Raw genomic sequence first — 26885 nt, 5'->3', positions numbered from 1 at the left:
ATATATTTAAATGCCATTTAACAAAGAAAAAAATCAACCAAATAAAATGAGTTGTGTCATAGGTTTGCCATCATTGGGATAGAGCATCAGCCTGCGGACTCAAGGGTCCCAGGTTCAATTCCGGTCAAGGGCATGTACCTTGGTTGCGGGCACATCCCCAGTAGGGAGTGTGCAGGAGGCAGCTGATGGATGTTTCTCTCTCATCGATGTTTCCAACTCTCTATCCCTCTCCCTTCCTCTCTGTAAAATAAATAAATAAATAAATAAAGTATATTTTAAAAAATAAAAACCATCACATTCTCCCCTGTTGGTTCAGTCTCTGGCTCATTGAAGTCTACATACACACGACCCTTCTAATAAAACCCCACAAAAACCAACAACCAACATATGTTGGCGTCAGTGGCTTAAAGACAAACACGCAGACAGACAGACAGAGACCAACCTCTCTGTCCCTATCAGTTGAATTGGGGACGATTTGAGCAGGAAAATATAAGTTGCCCCTGTCCCATGCCCTCATTGAAAGGGGACAAGTTCTGATTTTAAAACAGCCGTCGGTCAGTCGGTCTGTCGGTCGGTGGGTGGGGTACCCCTACCTACTGCTGTGGGCACACAAGCTTGACTCCCAGGGAGAGGGAGACTTGGTTGGGTAGGCTTAAGAACGGGTAAAGTAGCCCCGGCTGGTCGGTCGGCGTCTCCGAGAGCTTCAGTACCTTCACCTCTTAGGATTATTGCATTTTTCCAAAAGTGGTATGAGTGAGAAGGGGAGATTCCCTCTCACAGTCCTCGGAGCATCTCTCGGTTCGCTTCTGTGTGCTTTCTCTTTGTAAATCCAATTTCTGTCTTTTGTTGTTGTTGTTTTCTACACTCTTTCTAAGGGTGACCTGGCTTCTGACAGCAGAAACAGACGCCTCTACCCTTTCACAGCAGACCTCATGGACAGATTCTGTTGCCTCGCCCTCAGAAACCAGCAGGTGTATACGTCGTGTTCATGGAAAAACATGCAAACCCGTGGAGAACTTTCATGAGTTTACTTGAGCCAAACTGTCCACACTTGCCAGGAAGCAGAACCGGAAGGGGGTTGGGACAATGCTCCTGAGAATGGCTGTTTTTCACTGTGTTTTATTCATTCTTTCTCTAAATTATTATTTAATACATTTTTATTGATTTCTGAGAGGAAGGGAGAGGGAGAGAGCGATAGAAACACCCGCTACTGGGGATCGAGCCCACAACGGGGCCTGCGCCCTTGACTGTAATCGAACCCAGGACCCCTTCGGTCCCCAGGCCGATGCTCTACCCACTGACCCAAACTGGCCGGGGCGTCACTTTGTTTAAAACGGGACAATCCAATTCAAGGAGGAGACATAAGTGGGTTACAGGAAATCCACTGGTGATAGATGAAGGAGGGAAGGAGCGATGGAGGTACCAAAGTGGGGTGGGGGGGGGAACCTCTGGGATTGAATAAAAAGTGAAATGATAGACGCACACTTCTTTTTATTTTTTTAAAAATTTATTTTATTGATGTTTTACAGAGAGGAAGGGAGAGGGAGGGAGAGAGAAACCTCATCAGTGAGAGAGAATCTTGGATCTGCCACCTCCTGCACGCCCCCTAGTGGGGCTCGAGCCTGTGACCCGGGCGGGCGGGCGGGCATGCGCCCGGGAACCCCAAATCAAACCCGGGACCTTAAGGTCCGCCGCAGGCTGACCTCGGCTCTACCCACTGAGCCAAACCGGCCAGGGCCTCACTTACTTCTTTTCCTGAGGTGGGTGCAGGATAGATAGTTAACAGGCAACAATACACGTGATAACAATAGCAATGAAGGAATTTATGGTCTGTCCTGCAGAGCCCCCAGGCGCATTTGCTTGTGTGTGTGTGTGTGGGGGGGGGGGGGGCGCGGGGCGGGGACGGAGGGATGTTACAAGTTCCTCTGACATTTTATAGCATAGGTATGTTGTGTCTTAGATGCAAAAGGACCATAGGTTCAGTTAAGGTAAACACTGACCTGGTCTGGGAAGACTCCGGCCTAGGTAGGACGGGACTACCCACCACTACTGCTCTTAGTAACAGTCTCCCTTCAGACCATCCCTGCGGTGGCTTTAGGCCTCTCGGTTTGCAAGACCGCCAGGCAGGCCTTCCCCTGAGCTCATCTGGTTAGCATGTGGCCCCTTTCGTAGTCCACAGTTGTGTGGGAATAAAGGAGTCATCCTTTCTGTCAAAGAAGGGAGTTTAGGCAGCTTCCCTTTTGGCTCCAGGGTCTTGGCAGCAGCCATTTTGAAACGGCAAAGGTCAACCCCTCCCTCTTATCTTCTCCACCCCGCCTCCCCCTCCCACCCCCCCCCCCGTTTTCATTTCGCTGTTTTGTTTTTCCATTAAATTCACATTTTAATTATGTTGACATAGACTGTACAAAATTGACTTTCTTCACCGAAAATGACAGCGATGTTTTCTGTATTCCTAGACCAACTACAAAACGCATTCTTGTCGGTTGTCTAGGTTTCGATTATAAATCGAGACGCGGCAGTAGATGTAACCGCGGGAAAAGACGCAATGAAACAGACGGATCTGTTGTCAGGATCCATGGCCTCTGATCCTGTCTTGATCGTGAACCGGAAGTGTGCCACATGTTCTTGCTAAAAAGCTTATGAGGATATAGGCTCAATGAAGCAATGTAAACAGCGACACCCAGATGTGGGTGTAAGGATGGCGGGTTCTTTCTTCAATGTTTCACAGTCATTTGTTTAAGATCATCGAATAAAGACAAAATTCCACACCGAAATCCTTGTCTGGCAAGCTCACGTTTCTTTCACGAGCTGGTCATTTCACTGTTGGTTACAGATTTCTCGTAGCATACTTAAAACTCCTGCTAGTCAGAGGTTAGTCGTGAGCTTCATTGCACAATTTTATGAAACAGATTCCTCCCACACCTTCTCAAAATTTATTTCTTCAAAGAACTGATAACTCAATGCCCAACAACTGTGACAATGAATGTGATGTCTGCAATGACCTCACTAAAACAAGCCCAAAGTGCCATTGGCAGAGATCACGCAGAAGTGCAACGTGGCGCTTCCGATGCCTGCCGCCCTCTGGAAGAACAAGTTAGTTCTCCAAAGCATGAGAGTTCACACCGGGGCCATTTAAGCAGAGGATCAGTGGCTATTCTACTCAAGAGATCCAGTGATTAAGTGACCCACCTATATCTTACAGCTTTTCTCTGTTTCCTTTCAAATTTCTCAGATTTTTTTCAATAGCAAATATAAGAAAGAACGCATTTTAAAAGTCCCTCGGGTATTTCTGACACTTTCGGAATTATCTGTAGGAAGCTCTGACTTAGTTGTGTAGACTTTGATGTATGTGTCCACCGTTAAATCCAAATCATGTTTCACATCGAAATGCATGTTAAGCAAAGCTAAGCTACTTGACCTTTGCCCTGTCAAAGTGTTCCTCGGGTGTGCTTTGAGACGCTTTCGCCCGTTTTCATAGCGTTCGTTCTCAACCTTCATCACAGGGAGAATTCGTAGGACCTTTAGGAATGTATAAACATGAGGAAAAAACTTGATGTCTGGCAGGTGGAGGGCTTCATACATGGTGGATGGAAGCTCTATATCTTTTCATCTGGGTTTCCACTCGATTCTCCAACAATGCAGCTCAGCTGAGAGTGCTGCATCGGGATTGGGTAAGTCGCTGACGTACATGTCAGCCTGGTGCTCCTCCGGCGTATTGAATTTGAGCCGTCCCATGACAGAGGGGACCAGAGATCAGCATTGAAGAGCTTTGGGGTACTGTTCTGAGACTATCTCTTTCAGTTCCTGAACAATGTGTTCCACTGTTGTGACGCTTAGAGGCTCTTTATAGCACCTCTCGGAAGTCAGCTGAGACTCCAGGTTCCCTTGCTGAGCTCTGCGGAGCTTCCCAGGGAGCTTCATCAGAATAGCAAATGTGGTTGCCAAATTGGTGGCTTCCTCAAACCAAAATTCACAATAAACTTCAATATCTTCCATCACTTCATGTAGCGAATGCAGCGTCTACAGTCGAGCTACTGGCTGCAGAGAAGACATCAGAGGTCTGACCTTGGAGATTTTTCCCAGAGGCTCCTGTGAAAGGTAGGGCGTTTTTAAGAACAACAATGGTAACCACGAAATCAAAATCTGTTGCTGCACTGCAGAGTGCGAATGCTCGGCCTGCTATACAGTTTTCCCATCTACTATGTGTGTCCTCATGTATACCGCCTACACAGAAAACAAGCGCTTGCAGGAGCTCCGCTACAATTTCAAAAGCATCGTGCCTGCCAGCCCGCTGAGAATGGCAAATTTCCTTTAGTTCTTTCCAGCTTTCTTCATTGTTCTGGAAGAGGACAGAAACGACACTGTCAAGCTCTAAAAGCGGTTGTGGTGACGGATGGAAAAAAGATCAAACTTCCTCCACTGTTCCAAACGCAACAGACACCGATCTGGCCGACCGCGGACTTCAGGCACAGGGAAGAGCAGAGTGTGTAGAGAGCTTGGGGAGGGATGTTTCTCCAAAAGTCTAGAAGCAACAAATTTCGTTTTGGTAGGAAAGCCACTGGACACAATGTAAGCCTGGCCACGACAATATTCCATGTGTAATCCCCAGTTCTCGGGTCTCGTCGTGGGAAATGTCATAGCCAAAATTTCGGCAGCGGCTTCAGAAGGCAGGAAACCCACAGATTCTTCTCTCAGTTCACGAGCTTCGTCAGCAAACCTCCCCAACGCGGGCAGGTGCTCTTCCCCTGCTGTGTCCACTATGTGCGTGCGTGCGTGCATGCATGCATGCCTCCGTCCCTCTGTCGCGGGCCATGAAAAAAAAGGGAGAGTCTCTCACTCCCCTGAGCGTTCGTTCCCCGAATGCGGCTCTCACGGATCTCTAGCATCTGCTTCTGCTTGTACTTTTGAACAGGACGGTGCGTTGACTGCTGTGGTCTCAAAGGGCTTTCTCAGAGAGAACCTCTTCACCAGAATTTATCGGGCACTCCGACAGTGCCTGCCTGCCTGCCTGCCTGAAAGTTATCGGGAGTGAAGAGGCCTTCTGGGATTTCATCAGCTTCATGTCCATCTAGAGCAGTGGTTCTCAACCTTCCTAATGCCGCGACCCCTGAATACAGTTCCTCATGTTGTGGTGAACTCCAATTTCATTGTTACAGATTGAACATAATAAAAACATAGTGATTAATCACAAAAAAATATGTAATTATACATGTGTTTTCCGATGGTCTTAGGCGACCCCTGTGAGAGGATCATTCCACCCCCAAAGCGGTCACAACCCACAGGTTGAGAACTGCTGATCTAGCTGTATGTTTTGTTTTCCCATAAGAATCAAAACTTCAAATAAAGATTTTAAAGTATTCTTTTGTTTACTTTCTCCTCAAGGGTTAAAGGTAAAATGTCTTCATCCTGTTCTTCACCCCCTTCTGTATTGGAGTTCTGAGCAAGGCTGTTGTTGATCGCTCTATATTTGTTTTTGTTCCTGTTCAGAAGTTTCCTCAATTTTTTTTCCTGTTTCCATGTCCTGATTTCATCTTCACTCAATTCTTTTATTCGTTTTCTATGTCTACTATGTGGACTGTTCAAATGACTGGTAAGATCACCTATTGTTGGTATTACATTATCTCGAAGAACTGTCCTATAAGGAAGGACTAGTTCTACAGATCATAGAGGTCTCAGAGTGTTTGGCACATCATCGATAACGTTTATTGAGTTGTTCAGGTGTTTTATCTTCTAAGTTTGCTCTCCTACAATTTCCCACCCACTTCTGGCATCTGGCCGGATCCCTCGGGAACCTGAAGAAGGCCAAATCTGACTGCATGCTCTTCCGCATGCAGTCCGCCGCCCCGCACCCCCCCCCCCCCCCCCCCGCAGAAGTTTGGCATCTTCGTTGGCGCCCCACCCCCGGTCCAGCACTCCTTTCCCCCCGATGCCCATCACTGTCTTAATAACACAAAATGCAAGTACAAAACATTGTACAAGTATGCTTTTCACTACATGGAAGTGCAATAATACATTTGTGTGGCTTTTTAAAATATATCTTCATTGATTTCAGAGAGGAAGGGAGAGGGAGAGAGAGCCATAGAAGCATCTACCATGAGAGAGAATCACCCATCGGCTGCCTCCTGCACACCCCCTACTGGGGATCAAGCCTGTTACCCGGGCCTGTGCCCTTGACTGGAATGGAACCCTGGACCCTTCGGGTCCCCAGGCCGATGCTCTACCCACTGACCAAAACAGGCTGGGGCGGCACTTTGTTTTATACACGACAATCCAAAGAGGAGATGTAAGTGGGATACAGACAATCCACTGGTCATAGATGATTGAGGGAGGGAGGGAGGGAGGGAGGGAGGGAGGAAGGGAGGGAGGAAGGGAGGGAGGTGGGAGAAAGCAAAGTTGGTGGGGGTGGGGGTGGGGGTGGGGAGTGGGGGGAACCTCTGGGATTGGATAAAAAGTAAAATGATAGCCACCACAACTGCTCTTAGTAACAGTCTCCCTTCAGACTAGACTTGTGGTTGCTTTAGGCCTTTCAGTTTGCAAGACCGCCACACAGCCCTTCCCTGAGCTCGTGGGGTTAGCATGTGGCCCCTTTCGTCGTCCACAGTTGTATGGGAATAAAGGAGTCATCCTTTCTGTCAAAGTTGGGAGTTTTAGCCTTAACTGATTTGCCTCAGAGGATAGAGAGTAGTCCTGCTGACGGAAGGGTCACGGGTTCGAGTCCAGAGAAGGACACCTGCCTGTGGTGTGGGCTCCATCCCCAGTGGGGGGGGGCGGTGTGCAAGGAGGCAGCCGTTATTTTGGCTCCAGTGACTTGGCTGCCGCTATTTAAAAAATATATATTTTATTGATTTTTTTTTACAGAGTGGAAGGAAGAGGGATAGAGAATTAGAAACATCAAAGAGAGAGAAACCTCAATCAGCTGCCTCCTGCACACCCCCTACTGGGGATGTGCCCACAACCAAGGTATATGCCCTTGACCGGAATCGAACCCGGGACCCTTCAGTCCGCAGGCCGATGCTCCATCCACTGAGCCAAACCAGTTAGGGCGGCAGCTGCCATTTTGAAACGGCAAAGGTCAATCCCTCCCTTTTATCCTCTCACCGCCGCTCCAAATCCCCCATTTTAACGTTCGTGTTTTAATAGCAGGAAATACAAGTACAAAACATTGTACAAGTATACTTTTTACTCCACGGAGGTGGAATAATACCTTTGTGTTGTTGTTGTCATTGTGTGTGTGTGTGTGTGTGTGTGTGTGTGTGTGTGTTTTAATATATCTTCATAGATTTCAGAGAGGAAGGGAGAGGGAGGGAAGTAGAGAGAGAGAGAAACACCCACGATGAGAGAGAGAATCACCGGGTCGGCTGCCCCCTGCACACCTCCTACTGGGGATCGAGCCCCAAACCTGGGCCTGCTCCATGGACTGTAATCAAACCCAGGACCCCTTCGTTCCCCAGGCCGATGCTCTACCCACTGACCAAAACCGGCCGGGCCGTGACTTTGTTTTATAAGTGACAATCCAAGGAGGAGATGAAAGCCGGTTACAGAAAATCCACTGGTGATAGATTAGGGAGGCAAGGAGAGAGGGAGGGAGGCAAAGGTGGGGTGGAGTGGAGTCAGGAGTGGCAGGGGGGGAGGAAACCTCTAGGATTGGATAAAAAGTGAAATGATAGCTCTGGCTTGTAGGCTCAGTGGATCGAGCGTCAGCCTGCGGACTGAAGCTTCCCTGCTTTGATTCCCTTCAAGGGCATATGCATGGGTGGAGGGCTCAATCCCCAGTGGGGGACATGCAGGAGACGGCCAATCCACGATTCTCTCTCATCATTGATGTTTCTATCTCTCTTTCTCTCTCCCTTCCTCTCTGAAATCAATAAAAATATTTTTTTAAAAAAGTAAAATGATAGACACATATTTCTTTTTTTTAAAGATGTATTTTTGTTGATTTCAGAGAGGAAGGGAGAGGGAGAAAGAGAGATAGAAACATCATCCATGAGAGAGAATTATGGATTGGCCAGCTCCTGTATGCCCCGTAGTGGGGCTGGAGCCCGTGACCTGGGCAGGCATGAGCCCTTGACCGGATTCGAGCTCTCCCTGCTCTCCTTGCCTTTTCAATGACAGCACCCACCCCAAACCCACCCCCTTACTGTCATGGATGCTTTTCATGATCCCTGAGAGGAAGAAAATATCCCCTGTTGCTGAACCCTGGCTTTTCACACTGCAGATGACCCTCTTGGACAGATGCAGGAACTCTCTCCCTCCCAGTCCCAGAAAGGGTGTTTTGACCCTTAATCTCTTTCTTGGTTTGTTTTCTTTCAATGGTGGTAAACACAGACCTCCTTTGAACCTTTGATAAGCCTACAGTTTACATTCACACTCCTTTAGCTTGATTTTTAATACAACTCCCGGGGTCAGGATCACGACTTTAGAGTCACGGTTGGTTCACCCAATGAGAGGACTCATGTGTGTGTGTGTGTGTGTGTGTGTGTGTGTGTGGTGGTGGTGGTGGTGTTGGGGCTGGTGCTGGTGGTGGTGAAAAGGACCACATACTGTACTAAACTTGAAAAGCTCAGGGGAGGCCATGCATGGTGGCCTTACAAGGCTAACGTCAGTTTGGGGTGGGTGATCCTGTCCTAGGCCGGCATCTTCCCTGACAGAGGTCCATCTTTACCTGGACTGAGCCTGTCTGTCGCTTTCTTTCTTGCATCCACAATCACACATCTTTGAAAAGTCAAGGGGATTTTCCATCTTTTCTGGAGCCCTGGAATCACAGGCACGGCTCTGTGAATATCACAAACCCCATCACGATGACCGAGTTCATGATTGACTATATGAGCTATCCTACACCCACCCACCTAGGTAAAAGAAGTCTGTGTCCATCATTTTACTTTGCATCCAATCCCAGAGGTTGGCCCACTTTGCTTTCTCCCACGTTCCTCAAATGTCACCAGTGGATTTCATGTAAACCACTCCTCTTTGGATTGGAGTGTATAAAATAAGGCGGGGGGGGCAGAGCGACATTGCCATTCTTGGGAACATCCTCTCCAACCGTTTATTGAGACAGTGCTTCCCAGTGTGCGTGCGACATTTGTGGACAGTTTGGCTCAAAGACACTCACAGAAATTCTGCACAGGTTGGAGGATTTCTTACGTTGTTGACAAATGCCACACACGCATACATGTGCGTGCACTTGGTTCACAGTTGCCGCCTGTGGGGCTCTTTCAGGTTTGTCCATTTTCCTTCCTCTTTCTCAAGGGGAGCAAGGAGGCAGCGATTGCGTTCACCAGTGAGTGTGTGATATGAGACTGACGATTTCCCGTGGAAACCGGGTGAGCGGGCGGGTGGGCGGAGGGGGGCGGGAGGGAGGAAAGGAGGGAAGGAGGGGAGGAGGGAGGGAGGGAGGGAGGACACATCCACCCATCCATCCATCCATAGATGGAAATTAAAAGTTTAACAAACAAACAGTGATGGTGAGTAGTCACGTCCTTGGCCGCTACCTTCCCTGACAAAGGTCAATCTTTCTTTTTTTAAAAAAATAATAATTATTATTTTTTTAAAAATATATTTTATTGATTTTTTTTTACAGACAGGAAGGGAGAGGGATAGAGAGTTAGAAACATCGATGAGAGAGAAACATCAATCAGCTGCCTCCTGCATACCCCACACTGGGGATGTGCCTGCAACCAAGGTACATGCCCTTGACTGGAATCAAACCTGGGACCCTTGAGTCCACAGGCCGACCCTCTATCCACTGAACCAAACTGGTCAGAGCTTTATTTGTGTGCATTTATTGATTTCAAAGAGGAAGAGAGAGAGAGAGAGAGAGAGAGAGAGAGAGAGAGTTCAATGATGACAGAGAATCATGGATCAACTGCCTCCTGCACACCCCCTACCGGGGGCTGGGGGGCGCTCTGGGGATCCAGCCCTCAACCCGGGCATGTGCCCTTGGCCCGAATCAAACCTGGGACCCTTTAGCACGCAGGCCGACACTCTATCTCCGCTGAGCCAAACCAGCTAGGGTGTAATTTTCCTTTTTAAATCCCCTCATTGTTGTTGAGTAAATTGATGGCCATTAACTATCCTAGGCCAACCTAAGTAAGAGAAGTATGAAGAAGTATGTGTCTATCATTTTACTTTAATTTTTATCCAATCTCAGAGGTTTCCCTCCCTTCCCCACCCCGCTTTGCTTTCTCTCGCCTCCCTCAACTATCACCAACGGAGTTCATGTAACCCAATTACATCTCTTTTGCTTGTCATTTATACAACAAGGTTAAAACACACACACACACACACACACACACACACACACACACACACACCTTCCATTCTATGGAGCGTTATCCCAATATGTTGAGAATCTGCTTCCCGGCGGTGGACCGAAGGGTCCGGGTTGTGGGATCGATCCCCAGAAGGGGGCGTGCAAGAGACAGCCGAGCCATGATTCTCTCTCATCATGGATGTTTCTAGCTCTCTCTCCTCCTCTCCCTTCCTCTCTGAAATGAATAAAAATATATATTTTTTTAAAAAGGGAGTTTAAGCAGCCGCCATTTTAGCTCCAGAGACTTGGCAACCACCATTTTGAAACGGTTAAGGTCAACCCTTCCCTTTTTTCCTCCTCCCCATCTCCCCCCCCCCCCCCGCCCCCTTTTAGGTTCACTGTTTTATTTTTTTTTTATTTTTTATTTTTTTAAATATATTTTATTGATTTTTTTTTTTTTTTTTTTTTTTTTTTTTTTTTTTACAGAGAGGAAGGGAGAGAGATAGTTAGAAACATCGATGAGAGAGAAACATTGATCAGCTGCCTCCTGCACATCTCCCACTGGGGATGTGCCCGCAACCCAGGTACATGCCCTTGACCGGAATCAAACCTGGGACCCTTCAGTCCACAGGCCAACTCTCTATCCACTGAGCCAAACCGGTTTCAGCTGTTCACTGTTTTAATAACAGGAAATACAAAACATCATCCAAGCACACTTTTTACTACATAAAGGTGGAATAATACATTTGTGGCTGTGTTTCTTTTTTTTAAATATATCTGTATTGATTTCAGAGAGAAAGGGAGAGGGAGAGAGCGCTAGAACATCCACGATGAGAGAGAGAGAGAATCACCGGTCAGCTTCCTCCTGCACACCCCACACTGGGGATCAAGCCCGCAACCCAGGCATGTGCCCTTGACTGGAATCGAACCCAGGATGCCTCGCGGTCCACAGGCTGATGCTCTATCCACTGAGCCAAACCGGCTAGGGCCATGTGTTGTTTTTTGTTGTTGTTGTTGTTTAAAGAGTGAGTGAAAGGGAGAGGGAGGGGGCAGGGAGAGGGGGAGAGAGAGAGAGAGAGAAAATTGTTTTTCCACTTGTTTATTCATTCGTCCCTAACTTTTAAAAAAATATACAACAGTAGCAATGAGGGAATTTGTGGTCTCTACCCTGGGACCTTGGGCTGTGCCCTGAGGGCAATGGGAAAAGGAAAGTGACTGTTTACCGGGACATTTACTACTCCAGAGACATGTGATCCTAGACTCTAGGACCTAGAGGCATAGAAAGACAATAGGCTCAGATGCCAGTAAGTTCAGTGGCTCTGAGCTCCACTGAAGGCAACAAAGTTTTAATTATAGAAGGTAAATAAATCTCAGAATAAAAAAAAAAGAAAGGAGAGGCTGGGAGCTCAGAGGAGATACCGGGCCTAGGGCATGACTGCGCACTCACTATACACTGCTTTCTACTTTAACAAGTTTTTTTGTTTTGTTTTGTTTTTTTAATTCAGAGCATCCTGGATGGTCACTTGAGGTGTCTGAGTTTGCAAGGCCAGGCTTCCCCCGAGTGGGTCAGGTTAGCATGTGGCCCCTTTTCATCCACAATGTTCTGAGTTGGCTCAACGAGATAGACCACTGACTCAGAATCTAAATTTAAATGCCTGTTATTAAGCTGGCCAGCTGACCACAGCACCTATCTCCCCCTCTGGGAGATTCGGAGCATGTGGCAGAGATCAAGGGTGCAGTATGATCCTTTATAGCAAAACAGTGTTAAAAAATACAAAGCATTTCATTAGAAGTTCACAAAAAGTTCATGAGAATGGAGGGGAGGTAAACAGATTCACACCTGGCTGGATTTAATCATAACACATTGTTTTCTAAGACAATCTAGCAATTTTTCTCTGCCACGGTTCCTGACATTGAAACAATCAGTAACCTTTTCCAGGCCACAGGCCCTCCCCCTCCCACATTCCCTTACCCTTCCATGCCGCAGTCCCTTACCCTAGCACACACAATGCAAAGCTTCTTATGTATTTACACCTTTCATTTTATCCTATTGCATTTCATTTCATTTTATTCACCGATGTGTCCCCCAATAAATTCAATTCCGAAAAAAAAAATAATAACTGAAAGGAAACAGAGAAAATGATTCCTCCATTGTTGCCCCGTGAATACTCGCTGCCTTTAGAGTCGTGACACCCCCACCCCCCACCCCCCCACACACCCCCCACCCCCACCCGTTGAGGTTTTAAAGGTCCCGGGCCCGCAAAAAGTGTTCTGGGTACATCCTCTCGGTCCTCTGTCAGGCCCCACTCCCCAAAAAACTTTTCCAGTCCCCCTTCTGCTGCTAGGCCATGTGTGTGTGTGCGTGCACGCGCACCAGGTGGTGGAGCCCGCCCTGCCACCCCCGCCGCCCTCCATGGGCCCCGGCCGACACGGTCCCACTGGAGCGATGGGTGCAGGGAGGAGATCGGCCACCCTTGCCCCCTGCCCCCCTCCCCAAACACACACACAGCGGGCAGCAGGGCTCCCTCCCGGGCCAGGCTGGGTCCAAGGCCCCTGAGCCGCCCCACTGACTTTCTCGCTGGTGTTCGCGAGCCACCTGGCTGCCGTTTTTATATGGTCTTTCCCTTGGTGCGGGGTGGCTGTCTGGCTAGGCCTTGGAATTCAGTTCATTCTGGAAACCTCTTGCTACTCGGGTGCCACTGTGTGTGAGTGTGAGTGAGTGAGTGTGTGTGTGGGGGGGGGGGGGGGGGAGGAAAGGGAGAGGGAGGGACCCTGAGAGAAACTCCTCTGTCTTCCTGTTTCTTAAAGGAAGGGCGATAGTCAGAGCCACTACAGATCCTTTGCGTTATCTGGTCAATGGACTGGCCTGGCCCGCATACCCCCATGCCCTGTACTGCCAGACTTTCTTGCAGAAATACCTCCACCCGAAGAGTTCTTCACCTTTGTTTTAAAAAAGAGAAAGAAAGAAAGAAAGTAAGAAAGAAAGAGACATCAACAAAGGAGCAAACGGACCCCAGGCCCTCCCCATCCCCTGCAAGCCCCCAGTCAACAAACAGAACTCCAGCTGCTCTCCTCCTACCGCATGCCCTTACCAGAGTCGCTCACTGTCTTAGAAATACGTTGGGGGCCGCTCAGCGACTGACTCCTGCCCCCCCCCCCCCGACACCTCTGGCACAATTCGGTGCCTGGAACCAAGCCGATCTTGTCCTTTCCTTCCTTAAGTGACTATGCCGCCACCTCAGCTGCTCAGGTGAGCCAGAGACAATATTCCAAAGTGGCCAGATGGCAAAAAAGACTCCAACTGGATGTAAAGATCGAGGGGGTGGGGGTGGGGGGAGAGACAACGAGCACACACACTGGGACTCGTTTTTGCACTTTAGGCAGAAAGCCAGCTGAGAGGCAGAGGAATCTGTAGGAACGGGCCTCCCTCATCTCTCCTTTTGCCTCCCCACCTACTTAGTGGCTTGCCCACAATCGCCCCTCTCCTTTCAACCCAGTCTGAAAAAGCGTGGATGCGGCTCTTCCGCGGTCTCCTTAGGAGCGCTCCCCTTTTCATATCAGACACTTGAGGGAAAGAAAACGTTGCCCTCATGTCTCCCTGCCCCCTCCCCCTGGCCCCCCCCCCGCCCCCCGTGTGTCAGGTGAATTTTTCAGAGCCACCTCCTCCACAAACCCTAAGAAGATGGAGGTAGGATTTTGGCCTCGGTGACATTTTCCTCTCTGGCATCTTAGAATGCTACCAGTGACTTCCAAGTGTTTTCAAACACTTTTGCACCGTTTCCTACCATTTGTCAGTGTACTGACTTCACTTTAGCAGTGATTCCCAAGTTTGGCCACACGCTGTTCTGCACAGTTTCTGATGTTGATCAGTGATTTCAAAGTGCTTTCAAACACTTTCATATAGTTTCCAGCCTTCTGGAAGTGAATCCCAAGTGGTGTCAAATACTGTTCTACAGTGTATTGCTCTTTAGCAGTGATTCCCAAGTGTTGTCAAACACTGCTCTACACTGATTCCTGATGTATATTTTTTTAAAATAATGTATTTCTTTATTGATTTTAGAGAGGAAGAGAGAGGTAGAGAGACTGAAACATCCATGATGAGAGAGGAACATGGATCGGCTGCCTCTTGCACGCCCCCTACTGGGGATTGGGCCTGCAACCCGAGCATGTGCCCTTGGCCAGAATGGAACCCGAGACCCTTCAGTCCGCAGGCTGATGCTCTATCTGCTGAGACAAACCGGCTAGGGCTTGATGTGTTCTTTAAAATATATATTTTTTATTGATTTCAGAGAGGAAGGGAGAGGGAGAGATTGAAACATCCACGATAAGAGAGGACCATGGATCGGCTGCCTCCTACACACCCCGTACTGGGGATCAAGCCCGAATCCCAGGCATGTGCCATTGACAGGAATCGAAACTGGGACCCTTTGGCTCTATCCACTGAGCCAAACCAGCTAGGGCTAGTTTTTTTTGTTTGTTTGTTTTTGAGAGAGTGGGGAAAAAAAAGAGAGAGTGGAAGGTAGGAGAGGAGGGGGGAGGAAGAGGCAGGGAGAGAGAGAAGTTGTTTATTCATTCATCAGTAGCTTTTAAATATATATAAATGAAAATGCAAATGTTCGTTTGTTCAAAATCTTAAATCTCCGAAAGGTCCTCACCGATTGCTTTGAAATTTTGGCACAATGTTGCATTCGAATACACACATGTTTCCATATACCTATATACTGACTATTATATAGATATCACACCTGTGACAGGTAAAAGCATGCTTTTTTTGAAAAACAGAGCCATCTGTTGGACATAAAAGCAACACACGCTATACTAAAAATTTATGATTCCATTTCAATATTTCTGTTTACAATTATAAATTGCAGATAAAATTAACCACAAATATGCGTGTCCAGCTGGAAAACGATCCATCAGCTGAGATATTCTCACATCAATTGCTGGGAATTGGGAACGGAAAGGTGCCGGTTGATCTTACCTCAGGACGAATTTCATTGCCTCATCACTTCTGCAATTTAGTGACGTCAAAAGAAGAATTGGTTGAAAAAGTATTTCCCAATATTCAAACCAATTATAAGAATCACGATTGGCTGAGTGAATGAGCTATTCTTGCAGCCAAGAACAAAGACTTCTACGGACTTAACAATATCATTCAGTCTAACATTCAAAGCGAGGCAGTCACATACAAGTCCGTCGACACTGTTGTGGAAGCAGATGAAACGATTAATTATCCAACAGAATTTTTGAATTCACTCGATCTGCCAGGGATGCCACCACATGTACTGCAATTGAAAATCAGCATGGCAATTACCATGTTGCGAAATGTCAACCAGCCAAAGCTTTGACAGGCATGCGGCTTGCAGTGAAAAAATTAATGAGCAATGTCATAGAAGCAACCATCTTGACAGGACCTTTCAAAGGTGAAGATGTCCTCATTCCTCAGATTCCTATGATTCCAACGGATATGCCATTTCAATTTCAGAGATTGCAATTCCCGATTCGATTGGCGTTTGCAATCACCCTTGACAAAGCTCAGGACCAATCTTTAGAATTGTGCGGTTTAGATCTAGACGTGGATTGCTTCTCATATGGATAATTATATGTTGCTTGTTCTAGAGTTGGCAAACCAGACAATCTCTATATCTGCACAGACAATGGAACAACACAAAATGTTGCATACCCACAGGCATTGTGAAATTAAGCGTATTAGAAACGTGTGCTTTCTCTTTTCTTTCTTTTCCATTTAACCAGACTGAGCCATAGCAATGCGTGGCTGGGTACAGCAGATATATATTTCCCCTACCCTGATTGGTTCAGTGCATTGAGCGTTGGGCAGCCTGTGGACCAAAGGGTCCCGGGTCTGATTCCAGCCAAGGTCATAGACCTTGGTGGCAGGTTCTTTGGGCCCTGGCCCTGGTCGGAGGCAACCAATTGACGTGTTTCTCTCACATCGATGTTTCCCTCTGTCTTGCCCTGTCTCCTCCACTCTTCCTAAAAATCAATGGAAAAATATCCTCTGGTGAGGATTAACAGGAACAAATATATATGTGTGTGTGTGTGTGTGTGTGTGTGTGTATTATTGATTTTAGGAAAGGAGGGGAAACAGGGATGGAAGGAGGGAGAGAGAGAGAGAGAGAGAGTGAGAGAGAGAGAGATACCTATCAGTTGCCTCCAATACATGCTCCAGCTGGGTATTGAACCTGAAACCTGGAAAGGAATCAGTGACCTTTCAATGCGAGACATGACTCTCAACCAACTGAGCCACACCAGCCAGGGCTCTGTTGCTTCCTGTATGTGCCCTGATTGGGGAATGAAACCACAAACAGTGGCATAAGGGAAGACACTCTAGCTAACTGAGCCACCGGTCCAGGGCCAAATTGATTGATTTTGTACATTTGATGGACAAGGTCTCATCCAGATTTACCTCATTTCAAAGACACATACTACGGGGCGCCCCCCCACCCTCCGCCCCCAGACTTTCTTGTCATTCATAAGGTGAGTCACGCTAAAATCCACAACCACATGACATTGCAGCAATGTTCCCCACACCCACCTGCTTGTTGTCTTGTCTTTGGTCTTTCTGGTGAATATATATATATATATATATATATATATATATATATATATATATGTATAGGCAGTGGCAGATGTGGTCCAGGTTATCGTTTATTGCCTGTATGGCTTCCAGGCTTTGTTGCTTTGTTTGTAGGCCTTGGAAAGGCCTCCTCCCTACATTGAAAATCATAGATTTGGGGTGGTGGGGGGTAATGGAAGGGGGGAACACAAAGGAAAGCCAAAGAGCAAGAAACCAGGGGGTGGGGTAAATGGTGACAGAAAGAGACTTTATACTTTTGGGCGCTGTATTCAGGTGATGTTTCGTTGAGTTGTACACTTGAAAAACTTGCATGTATGTGTGTGTGTGTGTGGTGTGTGTGGTGTGTGTGTGTTTTCTTGGAGTTCCATACCATTAACCTGAGAAACACTCAAACCTGTAAATAATTTCTGTGATGAGTTTATTTGAACCAGACTGTCAACAACTGCTGGGAAGCAGAATCTCAAGGAATTAAAAATCTATTCTTTTCAAGGCAGGGAGGAGGCCTTTCCAAGGCCTAGATAACAAAGTCCGGAGGCCAGACCAGAGGTGAAGGATAAACTTAAGTCATCATATAGGAGTTTAAAAGCACCCTGTCTCTGCATAGATACACAGCACAGCAAAGCCCAAAGTCCCCAAGCATGTCTTTGACCTATTTTTATAAATCACCATCCAAGGATGAGACTTGTAAGTGGTTTCAAACACTGCTCTACACTCTTTCCTGTTGTTGACCAGTGGGTTTCTATGAAATCCAGTGATGATAGATGATGGAGGTGGGAGAAAGCAAAGGGGCGGGGGGGGGGGGGGGCGTGTTTGGTAAGCTGTAAAACGATAGTGAGAGGTCAAAAATTAACATGACAATAGTAACAATGAGAGAATTAGTTTTCTCTGCCCTGGCACTCTGGCTGTGCCCCAAGGGCACTGGAAATAAGGGAAGTGACTAGTTACCTCTTGTCATTCACCGGTCCAAAGATATGTGACCCGCCCTAACCAGTTTGCTCAGTGGATAGAGCGTTGGCCTGAGGGCCTGTGGACTGAAAGGTCCCAGGTTCGATTCCAGTCAAGGGCATGTACCTTGGTTGTGGGCACATCCTCAGTAGGAGATGTGCAGGAGGCAGCTGATTGATGGTTCTCTCTCATCGATGTTTCTAACTCTCTCTCTCTCCCTTCCTCTCTGTAAAAAATCAATAAAATATATATATAAAAGATAAATATTCATTTATTGTACAGTTAAGGCTGACGCTCTATCCACTGAGTCAAGCCAGGCAGGGCAACATGTGGCCCCTTTTCATCCACAATGCAAAGCTTCTTATGTATTTACACCTTTCATTTTATCCTATTGCATTTCATTTCATTTTATTCACCTATGTGTCCCCCAATAAATTCAATTCCGAAAAAAAATAATAATAACTGAAAGGAAACAAACAGAGAAAATGATTCCTCCTTTGTTTTTTTGCCTCGTGAATACTCGCCGCGCTTAGGTCTTCAGAGTCGTCGTAGTCCCCCCTCCCCCCACCTCGGATTGAGTTTTTAAGGGTCCTGGGCCGCAAAAAGTGTTCTGGGTCCATCCTCTCGGTCCTCTGTCAGGCCCCACCCCCCAAAAAACTTTTCCAGTCCCCATTCCGCTGCCAGGCCGTGTGTGTGTGTGTGTGTGTGTGTGTGTGTGTGTGTGTGTGTGGCGGGGGGGGGGGGGCTTCCTGGGCAAACCCCAGGTGTTGGACGCCCCGCATTGCTGCCCCACCGCCCGCCACTGGACCTGACCGACACGGTCCCACTGGAAAGGTGGGCGTGGGGAGGAGATCGGCCATCCTTGTCCCCTGCCACCCCCCTCCCCACAAACACACACAGTGGGTGGGGGGGTGCCCGCCCAGGCCGGGCCCACAGCCCAGGAGCCGCCCCACTGTTGTTCTTGGTGTTTGTGCGCCACCTGACGGCCATTTTTTTAAAAATATTTTTTATTGTTTTTTTACAGAGAGAAAGGGAGAGAGACAGAGCGTTAGAAACATCGATGAGAGAGAACCATCAATCAGCTGCTTCCTGCACATTTCCTACTGGAGATATGGCCCCAACCAAAGTTCATGCCCTTGACGGGAATTGAACCCGGGACCTTTCAGTACGCAGGCTGACGCTCTATCCACTGAGCCAAGCCGGTTACGGTGATGGCCGTTTTTATATGGTCTTTCCCTTGCTGCTGGGTGGCTGTCTCGCTGGGCCCTGGAATTCAGTTCATTCTGGAAACCTCTTGGTACTCGGGTGCCAATGTGTGTGTTGTGTTTGTGTGTGTGGGGGGGGGGTGGTGGAGGGGAAGGGGAGAGGGAGGGACCCCGAGAGGTGTTGAAGAAGAACTGTCCCCACATTGTGGTGGGGACTCCAGGTCGCATCTTGGCACTCGTGCGGAACAGGAGCCTCAACTTGAGAAATGTGAAGCACTTCCTGCTGGACGAGTGTGACAAGATGCTGGAGCAGCTAGACATGCGGCGGGATGTACAGGAGATCTTTCGCCTGACGCCACTCGAGAAGCAGTGCATGATGTTCAGTGCCACGCTGAGCAAGGAGATCCGGCCTGTCTGCAGGAAGTTCATGCAAGATCCCCTGGAAGTGTCGGTGGACGATGACACCAAGCTCACGCTGCATGGGCTGCAGCAATACTATGTCAAGCTCAAAGAGAGAGAAAAGAACCGTCAACTCCTTGACCTCCTGGATGTGCTAGAGTTTAACCAGGTGGTGATCTTCGTGAGGTCGGTGCAGCGCTGCATGGCCCTGGCCCAGCTACTCATGCAACAGAACTTCCCAGCCATCGCCATCCACAGGGCCATGGCCCAGGAGGAGCACCTAGCATGCTACCAGCAGTTCAAGGACTTTCAGCGGCGGATCCTGGTGGCCACTGATCTGTTTGGCCGAGGGATGGACATTGAGCGAGTCAACATCATCTTCAATTATGACATGCCTGGGGACTCGAACACCTACCTCCACCGGGTGGCCCGTGCCGGGTGCTTTGGCACCAAAGGCCTGGCTATCACTTTTGTGTCTCATGAGAACGATGCCAAAATCCTCAATGAGGTTCAGGGTCGGTTTGAAGTCAATGTGGCGGAGCTTCCTGAAGAAATGGACATCTCCACATACATGGAGCTGAGCCGCTAACCACACACCTGACATCCCGGAACCACCCTGCTTCCCACGTGCTGCTTCAACTCCTCTTTCTAGGCAACAGTGCGGCTTTCTTGCTCTGTTCAAACACTGTACATTTGTGTAACAATAGATTTGCATTATGGAAAAAATACAAATATGGGCTTGTATTTTGCTTCCTCACCCCATTTTTCAAGTCATATATATTGCTAGATTGATAGAAATATTCCAACTATTATACCGAAAATTCTTGTCTACCCCTCACTAGTTCTCCCTAATGTTCCATTAACATGGAACATTTGTTAAAACTAAGACGTCTGCATATTATTATTAACTAAGCTGCAAATTTTATTCAGATTTCACCAATTTTTTGTTATAATGCACTTTGTTGTTCCTGGATCCAATTTGGGATACCACACTGCATTTAACATCTAGTAATTTTGTCAGTTAGATGAAAATCCCAACCAAAATTAGATTCTGTTCTGATTCATTCTAAGAATAAGTATTCTGCAGTTATTATCAAGAATTATGTCAATGTATGATAAAATACAATTTTAATCCTATTATATTCTTCCAAGTTTCAAACTGGAAAACCAACCAGAATCCCAAGTGGTGTCAAATACTGTTCTACAGTGTATTGCACTTTAGCAGTGATTCCCAAGTGCTGTCAAACACTGCTCTACACTGATTCCTGATGTATTTTTTTAAAATAAATGTATTTCTTTATTGATTTTAGAGAGGAAGGGAGAGGTAGAGAGACTGAAACGTCCATGATGAGAGAGGATCATGGATCAGCTGCCTCTTGCACGCCCCCTACTGGGGATTGAGCCTGCAACCTGGGCCTGTGCCCTTGGCCAGAATGGAACCCGAGACCCTTCAGTCCGCAGGCTGATGCTCTACCCACTGAGCCAAACCGGCTAGGGCTTGATATGGTTTCTAAAATATTTTTTTTATTGATTTCAGAGAGGAAGGGAGAGGGAGAGATTGAAACATCCATGATAAGAGAGGATCATGGGTCGGCTGCCTCCGCACACCCCGTACTGGGGATCTAGCCCTTATCCCGGGCATGTGCCCTTGACAGGAATCGAAACTGGGACCTTTTGGCTCTATCCACTGAGCCAAACCAGCTAGGGCTAGTTTTTTTGTTTGTTTGTTTGTTTTTGAGAGAGTGGGAAAAAAAAAAGAGAGAGTGGAAAGTAGGAGAGGAGGGGGGAGGAAGAGGCAGGGAGAGAGAGAGATTGTTTATTCATTCGTTGGTAGCTTTTAAATATATATATATATATATATATATATACACATACATACATAAAAATGCAAATGTTCATTTGGTCAAAATTTTAAATCTCCAAAAGCTCTTCACTGATTGCTTTGAATTTTTTAAAAAATATATTTTATTAATTTTTCAAAGAGAGGAAGGGAGAGAGATAGAGAGTTAGAAACATCGATGAGAGAGAAACATTGATCAGCTGCCTCCTGCACATCTCCTACAGGGGATGTACCCGCAACCCAAGTACATGGCCTTGCTTAGAAATTTTGACACAATGTTGCATTCGAACACTCGCATGTTTTTATATATCTATATACCTGCTATTATATAGATGTCACACCTGTGACAGGTAAAAACATACCTTTTTTGGAAAGCAGCACCATCTGTTGGACGTAAAAGCAACACACGCTAAACTAAATATTTTACAATTCTATTTCAATGTTTCTGTTTACAATTATAAAGTGTAGATAAAATTAACCACAAATATGCGTGTCCAGCTGCAAAACGATCCATCAGCTGAGATATTCTCACATCAATTGCTGGGAATTGGGAACGGAAAGGTGCCGGTTGATCTTACCTCAGGACGAATTTCATTGCCTCATCACTTCTGCAATTTAGTGACGTCAAAAGAAGAATTGGTTGAAAAAGTATTTCCCAATATTCAAACCAATTATAAGAATCACGATTGGCTGAGTGAACAAGCTATTCTTGCGGCCAAGAACAAAGACATCTACGGACTTAACAATATCATTCAGTCTAACATTCAAAGCGAGGCAGTCACATACAAGTCCGTCGACACTGTTGTGGAAGCAGATGAAGCGATTAATTATCAAACAGAATTTTTGAATTCACTCAATCTGCCAGGGATGCCACCACATGTACTGCAATTGAAAATCGGCATGGCAATTACCATGTTGCGACATGTCAACCAGCCAAAGCTTTGACAGGCATGCGGCTTGTAGTAAAAAAATTAATGAGCAATGTCATAGAAGCAACCATCTTGACAGGACCTTTCAAAGGTGAAGATGTCCTCATTCCTCAGATTCCTATGATTCCAACGGATATGCCATTTCAATTTCAGAGATTGCAATTCCCGATTCGATTGGCATTTGCAATCACCGTTAACAAAGCTCAGGACCAATCTTTAGAATTGTGCGGTTTAGATCTAGACGTGGATTGCTTCTCACATGGACAATTATATGTTGCTTGTTCTAGAGTTGGCAAACCAGACAATCTCTATATCTGCACAGACAATGGAACAACACAAAATGTTGCATACCCACAGGCATTGTGAAATTAAGCGTATTAGAAACGTGTGCTTTCTCTTTTCTTTCTTTTCCATTTAACCAGACTGAGCCACAGCAATGCGTGGCTGGGTACAGCATATATATATTTCCCCTACCCTGTTTGGTTCAGTGCATTGAGCGTTGGGCAGCCTGTGGACCAAAGGGTCCTGGGTCCGATTCCAGCCAAGGTCATAGACCTTGGTGGCAGGTTCTTTGGGCCCTGGCCCTGGTCGGAGGCAACCAATTGACGTGTTTCTCTCACATCGATGTTTTCCTCTGTCTTGCCCTGTCTCCACCACTCTCCCTAAAAATCAATGGAAAAATATCCTCGGGTGAGGGTTAACAGGAACAAGTATGTGTGTGTGTGTGTGTGTGTGTGTGTGTGTGTGTGTGTTTGTGTGTGTGTGTGTGTATTATTTATTTTAGGAAAGGAGGGGAAACAGGGAGGGAGGGAGGGAGGGAGGGAGGGAAGGAGGGGGAGAGAGAGAGAGAGAGAGAGAGAGAGAGAAATACCTATCAGTTGCCTCCAATACATACTCCAGCTGGGTATTGAACCTGAAACCTGGAAAGGAATCAGTGACCTTTCAATGCGAGACATGACTCTCAACCAACTGAGCCACACCAGCCAGGGCTCTGTTGCTTCCTGTATGTGCCCTGATTGGGGAATGAAACCACAAACAGTGGCATAAGGGAAGACACTCTAGCTAACTGAGCCACCGGTCCAGGGCCAAATTGATTGATTTTGTACATTTGATGGACAAGGCCTCATCCAGATTTACCTCATTTCAAAGACACATACTACGGGGCGCCCCCCCGCCTCTGCCCCCAGACTTTCTTGTCATTCATAAGGTGAGTCACGCTAAAATCCACAACCAGATGACATTGTACAAATGTTCCCCACACCCACCTGCTTGCTGTCTTTGGTCTTTCTGGTGAATATATATATCTATATATATATATATCTATATATATATATATATATATATATATATATATATATTCATAGGCAGTGGCAGATGTGGTCAAGGTTAGTGTTTATTACCTCTATGGCTTCCTGGCTTTGTTGCTTTGTTTGTATGCCTTGGAAATGCCCCCTCCCTATGTTGAAAATAATAGGTTTGGGGTGGTGGGAGGTAGTGGAAGGGGGAACACAAAAGAAAGCCAAAGAGAAAGAAACCGGGGAGGGGGTTGGGGGGGAGGAAAATTGTTAAAGAAAGAGGCTTTATACTTTGGGCGCTGTATTCAGGTGATGTTTTGTTGAGTTGTACACTTGAAAAACTTGCATGTATGTGTGCGTGTGTGTGTGTGTGTGTATGTATGTTTGTGTGTGTGTGTGTGTGGTGTGTGTGTGTTTTCTTGGAGTTTCATACCATTTAACTGAGAAACACTCAAACCTGTAAATAATTTCTGTGATGAATTTATTTGAACCAGACTGTCGTCAACTGCTGGGAAGCAGAATCTCAAGGAATTGAAAATCTATTCCTTTCATGGCAGGGAAGAGACCTTTCCAAGGTCTAGATAACAAAGTCCGGAGGCCAGACCAGGGGTGAAGGATAAACTTAAGTCATCACATAGGAGTTTAAAATCACCCTGTCTCTGCATAGATACACAGCACAGCAAAGCCCAAAGTCCCCAAGCATGTCTTTGACCTATTTTTATAAATCACCATCCAAGGATGAGACTTGTAAGTGGTTTCAAACACTGTTCTACACTCTTTCCTGCTGTTGACCAGTGGGTTTCCATGAAATCCAGTGATGGTAGATGATGGAGGTGGGAGAAAGCAAAGGGGGGGAGGCTCGAGGTTGGTAAACTGTAAAATTATAGTGAGTGGTCAAAAATTAACATGACAACAGTGACAATGAGGGAATTTGTGGTCTCTGCCCTGGGACTCCGGGCTGTGCCCCAAGGGCACTGGCAAAAAGGGAAGTGACTAGTTACCTCTTGTCATTCACTAGCACAAAGATATGTGACCCGCCCTAACCGGTTTTGCTCATCTGGTGCCCGCACAGGAACAGCTCTGGTGCTGTAGGGAAAGTGAAGGACCTGCGTGCCTCCGGAGGGGCTCGATCCTAGGCCGATTTGGGCTCTGCCATGGCCGACAAAATCCACATGTCACTGGATGACATTAGGCTTGCCCGGAGTCAGCGGGGTGGCCATGGCCGGGGCCGCGGCTGTGGCAGGGGTGGGGGCAAGGACCTAGGCCGGACAGAGGCCAGGCTGCCTCTCAGAGAGGTCGGAGTTGTGGAGCGCAGGCCGCCACACCAGAGAGCAGGGGCGGCGGGCCGTTCCAGAACTGGGCGGACCTCGGCCGAGGCAGGAACCAGCCGGCGTCCTAGAGCAGGCTGAGACAGCTTCCCGACAAGTGGCAACACGGCACCTTCCGCTGGGCCTTCGGCAGGGGCTCCGGCCTGATAACTGGGGGGAAGCTGCTGCTGTCCAACCTGGACTTCAGAGTGTCCGACGCGGACATCCCGCAGCTGTTTGCTGAGTTCGGGCCTCTTAAGAAGGCCGGTGTCCATTACAACCGCTCTGGCCGCAGCCTGGGAACAGCCCACGTGCACTTTGAGCGGAAGGCAGATGCCCTAGAAGCCAGGAAACAGTACAAGGGGGTCCCTTTGGATGGCCGTCCCCTCAACATCAGAGGGGCGCCCGCGGAGGCAACGGGCGCACAGGCAGGCACACTGGTCGCAATTCACAGCGACATATCTCAGCGGAGGAGTTGGACCCCCAGTTGGACGCTTACAACTCGATGAGGGGCACCAAGCATTTGGACGCCCAGAAGGACGCTTACAACCCGATGAGGGACACCAAAAATTTGGACGCCCAGCTGTACGCTTCCAGCGATATGAGGGGCACCGAGCAGTTGGACGCCCAGAAGGATGCTGAAAACGCGATGAGGGGCACTGAGCAGTTGGACGTCCCGCTGGACAATTACAAAGCGATGAGGGGCACCAAGTAGTTGGACGCCAAGTAGGACACTTACAACTCAATGAGGGACACCAAAAAGATGGACGCCCAGCTGGACGCTTACAGCGGGATGAGGGACACCCCTGAGTTGGACACCCTACTGGACACTTACAATGATATGAGGGACACTGAGGATTACAACGCGATGATGGACACCAGCTAAAGCACCAGCAAGTCAGTGTGTGCGAGGATGGCCAGTGACCTGTGGCCAATGATGGAGTTGTTTCTTCTGTTTTGAAATAGGATTTAAAACTCATGTAAAGATTTTTCGTTAACTCTTATTTTATTAAATATTTCTGAAAAAGACCTGTTTTGTACCGAGTCATTTTGGGGATATATTTTCCTGGTTGCTCTTTTCACCTTGGCCATAATCAAGAGAAAGGGGTGTAGGAAAAACAAACAAACAAAAAAACTCGTTCCGAGTAGAAGGGCCCCTGCGGTGAGCCTTGAAGCCTAGTGCGCAGTCCCGGGTGGAGCAGCCGCAGGTGCAGATCTTGGTGGTAGTAGCAAAAATTCAAAGGAGGACTTGGAAAGCCGAAGTGGAGAAGGGTTCCATGTGAACAGCAGTTGAACGTGGGTCAGTCGGTCCTGAGAGACGGGCGAACGTCGTTCCGAAGGGTCGGGCAATGGCCGCCGTTGCCCTCAGCCGATCAAAAGGGAGTCGGGTTCAGATGCCCGAGTCTGGAGTGGTGGAAACGGGCGCCGCGAGGCGTCCAGAGCGGTAACGCAACCATCCCAGAGAAGCTGGTGGACGCCCCAGGGAGAGTTCTCTTTTCTTTGTGAAGGGCAAGGCGCCGTGGAATTGGTTCGCCCGGAGAGGGTCCCGTGCCTTGGAAAGCGTTGCGGTTCCGGTGTCATCCGGTGAGCTCTTGCTGACCCTGGAAAATCCGGAGGAGAGGGTGTAAATATGGGCTGTACCCATATCCGCATCAGGTCTCCAAGGTGAACAGCCTCTGGCTTGTTGGAACAACGTAGGCAAGGGAAGTCGGCAAGCAGGATCCGAAACTTCGGAATAAAGATTGGCCCTAAGGGCTGAATTGGTGGTGTTGGGACCCGTAGCGGTGCTGGGCACTCGCTTTGGCTGTATGAGGCGTGCTGCCCCACCCCAAGCCCGGGTCCGCCCCCGCAGCCCTTCCCCTCTGGCGCCCCGACCTCCAGCTTTCTCCTCCCCCTCCCACCTCGCTCTCCCTTCCCCATCTCCCTCTGCGCTGGGGAGGGGGTCTGGGTGGCGCGTGGGGGGGGGGGGCGGCGCCCTCCCCTTCCGCTTCGGGTCCTAGGGGAGGTCCCCCGCAGGGTCCGCGGGCCTGGACACCTGGGGGGTCGGCAGTGGAGGCAACTCTGGACGCCAGCCTGGTCCTTCCTGTGGATTGCCCCAGCTGCTGCGGGCCAGCCCTC

General features: G+C 47.9%; 3 pseudogenes; 2 read left to right on the top strand and 1 right to left on the bottom strand.

The window, feature by feature from the left end:
• Positions 1–3228: 3228 nt before the first annotated feature.
• Positions 3229–7118, bottom strand: LOC139000959 (52 kDa repressor of the inhibitor of the protein kinase-like; annotated as a pseudogene).
• Positions 7119–19103: 11985 nt separating this feature from the next.
• On the top strand, positions 19104–19985 carry LOC139000957 (ATP-dependent RNA helicase DDX39A pseudogene; annotated as a pseudogene).
• A 4629-nt stretch (positions 19986–24614) lies between these two features.
• Positions 24615–25482, top strand: LOC139000956 (THO complex subunit 4 pseudogene; annotated as a pseudogene).
• Positions 25483–26885: the final 1403 nt, after the last annotated feature.

Source organism: Myotis yumanensis, unplaced genomic scaffold (genome assembly GCF_028538775.1).
Source record: "Myotis yumanensis isolate MYYU_CA2020_CCGP unplaced genomic scaffold, mMyoYum1.0.hap1 SCAF_50, whole genome shotgun sequence".
Classification (NCBI taxonomy): Eukaryota; Metazoa; Chordata; class Mammalia; order Chiroptera; family Vespertilionidae; genus Myotis; species Myotis yumanensis.
This window is presented reverse-complemented; position numbering and strand designations above follow the sequence as displayed.